Source organism: Kogia breviceps, chromosome 9, assembly GCF_026419965.1.
Source record: "Kogia breviceps isolate mKogBre1 chromosome 9, mKogBre1 haplotype 1, whole genome shotgun sequence".
NCBI lineage: Eukaryota > Metazoa > Chordata > Mammalia > Artiodactyla > Physeteridae > Kogia > Kogia breviceps.
Window position 1 is genome coordinate 81,726,263 of NC_081318.1, and position 8,033 is coordinate 81,734,295.

At 48.1% G+C, this 8,033-nt stretch overlaps 1 long non-coding RNA gene across 1 annotated transcript; it reads left to right on the plus strand.

The window, feature by feature from the left end:
* Window positions 1-5,391: 5,391 nt before the first annotated feature.
* On the plus strand, window positions 5,392-6,201 carry LOC136794796 (uncharacterized). The gene is made up of 3 exons (XR_010842005.1): window positions 5,392-5,447; window positions 5,696-5,811; window positions 6,123-6,201. It is a non-coding gene; the product is annotated as an uncharacterized lncRNA (long non-coding RNA).
* The last annotated feature ends 1,832 nt before the right edge of the window (window positions 6,202-8,033 follow it).

The following is an 8,033-nucleotide window of genomic DNA, read 5'->3' on the forward strand; positions in this document are numbered from 1 at the left end:
CAATATACACAAATCAATCAATGTGACACACCATATTAACAAATTGTAGAATAAAAATATGATCACCTCAATAGATGCAGGAAAAGCTTTTGACAAAACCCAACGTGGATTTATGATAAAAAGTCTCCAGAAAGTGAGCAGAGATGGAATCTACTTCAACATATTAAAGGCCATATTTGACAAACTCACAGCAAACATCATTCTCAATGGTGAAAAACTAAAAGCATTTCCTCTAAGATCAGGAACAAGACAAGGATTTCCACTCTCACCACTATTGTTCAGCATAGTTTTGGAAGTCCTAGACACCAATCAGAGAAGAAAAATAAAAGGAATACAAATTGGAAAAGAAGAAGTAAAATTGTCACTGTTTGCAAATGACACGATACTATACATAATGAATCCTAAAGATGCCACCAGAAAACCACTAGAGCTAATCAATGAATTTGGTAAAGTTGCAGGATACAAAATTAATGCACAGAAATCACTTGCTTTCCTATGCACTAACAATGAAAGATCAGAAAGAGAAATTAATGAAACAATCCCATTCACCACTGCAACAAAAAAAAAATAAAATACGTAGGAATGAACTTACCTAAGGAGGTAAAAGACCTGTACTCAGAAAACTATAAGACACTGCTGAAAGAAATCAAAGATGATATAAACAGATGGAGGTATAAACCATGTTCTTGGTTTAGAAGAACCAATATTGTGAAAATGACCATACTACCCAAAGCAATCTACAGATTCAATGAAATCCCTATCCTAGAACAAAAGAATCCTAAAATTTGTATGGAGATGCAAAAGACCCCGAATAGCCAAAGCAGTCTTGAGGGAAATTAAAAGAGCTGGAGGAATCAGACTTCCTGACTTCAGACTACACTACAAAGCTACAGTAATCAAGACTATATGGTACCGGCACAAAAACAGAAATATAGATCAATGGAACAGGATAGAAAGTCCAGAGATAAACCTTCATCTATGACAAAGGAGGCAAGGATATACAATGGAGAAAAGACAGTCTCTTCAGTAATTGGTACTGGGAAAACTGGCCAGCTACATGTAAAAGAATGAAATTAGAAGACTCCCTAACACCATACACAAAAATAAACTCAAAATGGATTAGAGACATAAATGCAAGACAAGACACTATAAAACTCTTAAAGGAAAATATAGGCAGAACACTCTATGCCATAAATCACAGCAAGATCCTTTTTGACCCACCTCCTAGAGAAATGGAAATAAAAACAAAAATAAACAAGTGGGACCTAATGAAACTTAAAAGCTTTTGCACAGCAAAGGAAAACATAAACAAGATGAAAAGACAACCCTCAGATTGGGAGAAAATATTTTCAAATGAAGCAAAAGACAAAGGATTAATCTCCAAAACGTACAAGCAGCTCATGTAGCTCAACATCACAAAAACAAAGAACCCAATCCAAAAATGGGCAGAAGACTTAAATAGACATTTCTCCAAAGAAGGTATACAGATTGCCAAAAAACACGTGAAAGGATGCTGAACATCACTAATCATTAGAGAAATGCAAATCAAAACTACAGTGAGGTATCACCTCACAACAGTCAGAATGGCAATCATCAAAGAATGTACAAACAATAAATGCTGGAGAGGCATTTATTGGAGAAAAGAGAACTCTCTTGCACTGTTGGTGGGAATGTAAATTGTTATAGCCACTATGGAGAACAGTATGGAGGTTCCTTAAAAAACTAAAAATAGAAGTACCATATGACCCAGCAATCTAAGTACTGGGCATTTACCCTGAGAAAACCACAATTCAAAAAGAGTCATGTACAACAATGTTCATTGCAGCTCTATTTACAATAGCCAGGACATGGAAGCAACCTAAGTGTCCATTGGCAGATGAATGGATAAAGAAAATCTGGCACATATATAAAATGGACTATTACTCAGCCATAAAAAGAAACGAAACTGAGTTATCTGTGGTGAGGTGGATGGATTTAGAGTCTGTCCTACACAGTGAAGTAAGTCAGAAAGAGGAAAACAAGTACCATATGCTAACGCAGATATATGAAATCTAAAGGAGAAGCAAGTTTATGAAGAACCTAGGGGAAGAACAGGGTTAAGGACACAGACGTAGAGAAAGGACTTGAGGACACAGGCAGGGGGAAGGGTAAGCTGGGACAAAGTGAGAGAGTGACAAGGACATATATACATTACCAAATGTAACATCGATAGCTACTGGGAAGCAGCCACATAGCACACGGAGACCAGCTCGATGTTTTGTGACCACCTAAAGGGGTGGGATACGGAGGGTGGGAGGGAGATGCAAGAGGGAGGAGATATGGTGATATATGTATATGTATAGCTGATTCACTTTGTTATACAGAACAAACTAACACACAATAGTAAAACAATTATACTCCAATAAAGATGTAAATGAAAAAAAAGAAAGCCCAGAGATAAACCTACACAGCTATGGTCCACTAATCTATGACAAAGGAGGCAAGGAAATACAATGGAGAAAAGACAGTCTCTTCAATAAGTGGTGCTGGGAAAAATGGACAGCTACATGGAAAAGAATGAAATTAGAACACTGCATAATACCATACACAAAAATAAATTCAAAATGGATTAGAGACCTTAATTTAAGACCAGAGAGTATAAAACTCTTAGAGGAAAACATAGGAAGAATTTTCTGACATAAATCACAGCAAGATCTTTTTTGTTCCACCTCCTAGAGTAATGTGATAAAAAAGAAAAATAAACAAATGAGACTTAATGAAATGTAAAAGCTTTTGCAAAGCAAAGGAAACTACAAACAAGATGAAAAGACAACCCTCAGAATCGGATAAAATATTTGCAAATGAATCAACGGACAAAGGATTAACCTCCAATACATATAAACAGCTCATGCAGCTCAATATTTAAAAGAAACAACCCAATACAAAAATGGGCAGAAGGTCTAAATAGACATTTCTTCCAAGAAGACACAGAGATGGCCAAGAAGCACGTGAAAAGCTGCTCAACATCACTAATTATTAGAGAAATGCAAATGAAAACTACAATGAGGTATCACCACACACCTGTTAGAAGGGGCATCATCAGAAAATCTACAAACAACAAATGCTGGAGAGGGTGTGGGGAAAAGGAACCCTCTTCCACTATTGGTGGGAATGTAAATTGATACAGTCACTATGGAGAACAGTATGGAGGTTCCTTAAAAAACTAAAAATAGAATTACCATATGATCCAGCAATCCCACTACTGAGCATATACCCAGAGAAAACCATAAATCAAAAAGACACATTCACCAAAATGTTCCTTGAAGCACTGTTTACAATAGCCAGGTAATGGAAGCAACCTAAATGCCCACAGAGAGACCAATGTTTAAAGATGTGGTACATATATACAATGGAATATTACTCAGCCATAAAAAGGAATGAAATTGGATCATTTGTGGAGACGTCAATGGATCTAGAGACTGTCGTACAGTGTGAAGTAAGTCAGAAAGGGGAAAACAAATATTGTATACTAATGCATATTAGTGTGGAACCTAGAAAAATAATACAGATGAAATGGTTTGCAGGGCAGAAATAGAGACACAGATGTAGAGAACAAGCGTATAGACACCAAGGGGGGAAAGCCGTGGGGGTGGTGGTGGTGGGAGTAATTGGGAGATTGGGGTTGACATGTATACACTTATATGTATAAAATACATAACCAATAAGAACCTGCTGTATAAAAAAATAAAGTAAAATTCAAAAAATTAAATAAAATTATAAAAATAAAATAGAAAAAAGTTCTTTCCTTCCCATAGATGTATTTATATGAATGAATTATTTCCATGCTTATATCTATAAATACAAAAAAGAGGAATAAAACCTACCTCGAACTAAAAAAGAAAAAAAGAAAAAAGAACAGAACCCACCAGTTACAGAGGAAAACCCTATCAGGACACTTGCTCCAGTGGTAAACAATTCTGAAGTTGGTCAGAGGTGGGGAATCGTCTCCCATACAGCCAGCAGCCCCCTCGCAAGCAGCGTCCTCATTGCAAAGCTGGGGGACCGTGTCGAGGCGTCCCTGAGTAAACGTGAGCTGACCCCCAGGCCAGCTGCTGCTGAACTGTTCCCACCCTTCCCAGGTAAAACACCTGAATGTGTGCAAGGACTTGGAAACCTAGAGGAAGGGCCGTGGGGCCACACCAGCCACAGCACGCAGGCCGACTTGGGGCCTACAGGCCAGCCAGGATGGTCCTGGCCCCGGGCGCTCTTCTGGAAGCTTTCCATCTCCCTGCCTGACGTACCCCTCCTGTCCCGGCCCCCACTGCTGTTTTCCTTCCTCACCTCTGCCCGGGGAGAAATTCCAGCGGCAGGTATGTGTGACACATCTCTTCTTTAGCAGGTGGCAGCCCGGCAACTCCTGCAGAAAGTCCAGCAGAGCTCCACTCACACCGGGCCACTCACAGAGCCGTGGGCCCTACTCCCTCCCACCAGCCCAGCCCCGAGACTGCTGACGGGACAGAGAATATGGCGTCAGGCACAGCTGCAGGTGCTCTTGCTGCCTGGAGCGGTGTTTATACTGACCTCAGCCCAGGCACACCTGGGGAGGGCTGGCCGGCCGGGTCAGGCTGCTCAGGTCAGCCAATCCTCGCCCCTCAGGGGCTCACAGTTGCAGAAAATGGGCCTTGCTGCACCGGCCAGTTACAAGGAACAGGTGGAGGTCCTGAGGGTCCGGATAGGCAAGGAGCTGCATCTCTTGCTTGTTTTCTAATCATTTTGTCTAGTCCATGAGTGGGAAACAACTTCAAGAAGACCCTCTCCTAATGAGAGGAACCCAGGAGTCAGGGAGAGGAGCGGTGATGGGTGAAAACAGAGACCTGGTGCCCCAGCTGCAGTGGAAGCCTCTGGAAGACCCGGTAGAAGGAGGCCACACAGAGTGAAGCCCAGGGTCACAGACCTGTCCCGGAGCTGCTGTTTGTTAATTCACGTCCTGCTCTGAGGTGCTTTGTGTCAGCTCTGACCAACAGGTAAGCTGGAGGTGCTCTGAAATGAGGGCTATGTGCACAGTTCCTGTGTGCCCAGCCTTGCCGGGGTGCCTGCCCAGGTGAGCTCCATATCCTGGGAGGGGCCTGACCACGAGAGCCCCGTGGGATGCTGGGTACCTGCTCAGCTGAGCTCCATACCCTGGGAGGGACCTGACCACGAGAGCCCCGTGGGATGCTGGGTACCAGCTCAGCTGAGCTCCATATCCTGGGAAGGGCCTGACCACGAGAGCCCCATGGGCTGCTGGGTACCTGCTCAGCTGAGCTCTGAGCGCCCCGCGTGCTGGGAGGGGGCCGTGTGTATGAGCGTCCTCTCTGTGCAGCCTGCACAGAGTTGCTTAGCAACTTCCCTGTGGGCAGTGCTGGGATGGAATGAGGACAACGAGATGCCACGGACCCCCTGAACCCCTGTCCATCCTGAGTGATGAGGTGAGTAGGCGGGTGCTGGTCACTGGGCTGCGTGAGGGAGGCCTCACGGGTATCTCTTGTGCCTTCCACCTGACACCACACAAGCCTCCCCAGGACAGAGCAGACAGCCTGCCTGGGGCAGGTGGGAGCTCCTGGTGACCCTGCAGGGGACATGAGAGGGACGGACCTGGCAGGAGGGGAAGGGAGGCCAGGCAGAGCCTTGGGACCGAGGGGTCCTTTCTGGGTCTGAGCTGGGAGTGGACGTGCAGGTGGTGAGTGTGATCCAGGAAAGCTGCCCTGGTGACGTGAGGCTGAACGTGCTTCAGTGACAAGCTTTCCGGATGATCCCAGAACAGGATAGTGAGACAGATCCTGTTAGAAGAAGGTGAGTGAGTCCCCCCAGGAGGAGGCTCTGTGAGCTGGCCCCGGGAGGGGGTGAAGGGAATAGGTGTGGAACCTGCGGGGAGTGGGCAGTCCCCCTGGGCGGGCGGCAGGTGCAGACCCCACTCCGTGGTCCCACAGCTGTACTTCCGGCTGGATTACTTGGCTTCTCGGAGCCTCAGCTTCCTGGTCCGCTCGTGGGGTGATGGTAGCACGGACTGACTAGTAATTTGCTCAGAACAGGGTAGGAAGGTGTCTAATGGAAAATCCACAGAACACCGTCAGTATGGGAATCACGGGCCCTGTTTCCCGCAGGTCTGTCTTCAGGATCAGGTGAGCAATTCTGAGCAGACTTGCAGCAGAGCCTGGGGATGGGCTCCGTTTGGTGGGTCTCCCTGTTTCCTGAATCTCGGAAGGAGCAACTCCAGCGGGCAGTGGCAGCTTCATCCCACACATGGAAGCATCCAGACCTCAAGGCCCAGCAGCCCCAGAGCCCTGTGTCTGGGCCCCCGGGAGGCAGACGGGACAGGCCGGTGTCCTCCTTGCCCTCTTCCTGCCCAGAACATTCGAGGTCCAGGCCGTCATTAGGGAGAAGCAGGGATGGGTGTGTCCCATGTGGGAAGAGGACACGGAGCAGAGTGTGTGCGTGGAAGTCCACACCGGGAATGTGGGTCGGTGGGCCGCGGGCTCTGGGAGGTGCAGACAGGGGGCCTGAGGAAGCAGGGTGGGGCCGGCTGTCCTGGGGGTGGGGGTGCGAGCTGTGCCTGTGCCGGGCCTCAGACTCCACAGGGCTTCCATCCCCTGGTCACTGGGGAGGAGGGACCGAGCAGCGTTGGTGGAATGACCACTTGCGTCCCCAGGCCCTGGCAGCCTCGGCCCTTCAGGCTCTGGGTCGGGGAGCCTGAGGACTGCAGGTCCAGCTGTGCCCACAGGGAAGCCTGCAGGGGTCGAGCAGGAAGCACTGGGTGGTCTTGCCTGTGCGGAAGCTTCCGAGCCAGTGTCCGGGTGGAGCTCTCACCTCGCACCTGGGTTTCAAGTCCACAGCTCAGATCACCTTCTAGCCCTTGCTTTGTTTTCTAGACACAAAGTCCTAATATCTCCTATGTCCCCTGCCCGTGAAAAGGCACATCTGATCTGACACCAGGTGCTGCCTCTGGTCCCTCCTGACTGGAGGCCCAACAGCCAGTGTCACTGCGTCGTGACTGTCAGGGGGTGTCAGGCATGGGGGGATGAGAGCACACGGTCCAGGCCCACGAGGGGCCGTGCCATCCACGGAGCCGCTGTTTTGGCTGTACGTGTTCCCTCCCCCACCCTGCGGGCAGAGACAACTGCCCCCTTCCAGACTGTTACCAAGTGAAGTCATGTGGACCCTGCTCGGGCCCTCGCCTGGCGAGGCGCTCTGCCTCAGTGGGGAAGGTTTCCTTTTTCCATGGGGGTGCAAGTAGGCAAATAACAAAACCAAAGCTGAGACCACCACAGCACAGGCTCTGTTCAGTGGCCAAAGCATGGAGAAGCGGGAACTAAGTTCACAGATCACCTTCTCACCCTCCTGGAGAGAGTGGCTTAATATTAAAGAGTAAAGATAAAGGGAGGAGGAGTGAGGGTGATGATGGCGGTGAAGAAGCCTTCCGGGGAAGGGGCAGGGCTTCTTCCAAGAGAGTGGGGCACCACCTCCTTTTACCCGTCTTTGGTCATTCATGTCCAGTCATGGCCGCCAGTAAGTGTGTCACTGAATATGCTGATATAGTAAATTCAACACGTGATGAGACTCAGGGTCTGTTGGAGGTCACATTCTTTGCCATCTTGGTCCCAGCTGGTTCCATCTGTTTGTTTGTTTGTAGCTTCCTTTCTTATCTCTGGACCCCTTAACTTAAATACTTAGGTAAACTCGCTGAAGGTGGGGGTGGAGGACAGCCCTGTGGAAGGTGGGAGCACGAGTTTTGAGCAGGGCCTGGAACAGCTCTGACAACAGAGGAGGAGGCTGAGACTGGAGGTCAGTCTGATGCCCGCACTGGAGCCTGTGGTCGGCTTGCGGAGGTGGTCAGCTGGGGCACATGTCAGGGAAGGTTCTCGGTCTTTACACAGAAGATGCGAACGTGGGCCCAGATGCAGAGCCGCCTGCGGACGCTGCTACAGAAACCCCTGATTCTTTCCTGAGAAAAGTGGTGGGGGGCATTCAGGCAACAGAGCATACTGCTTGCTCTGGATGTTCTTGTGGGGAAGTGG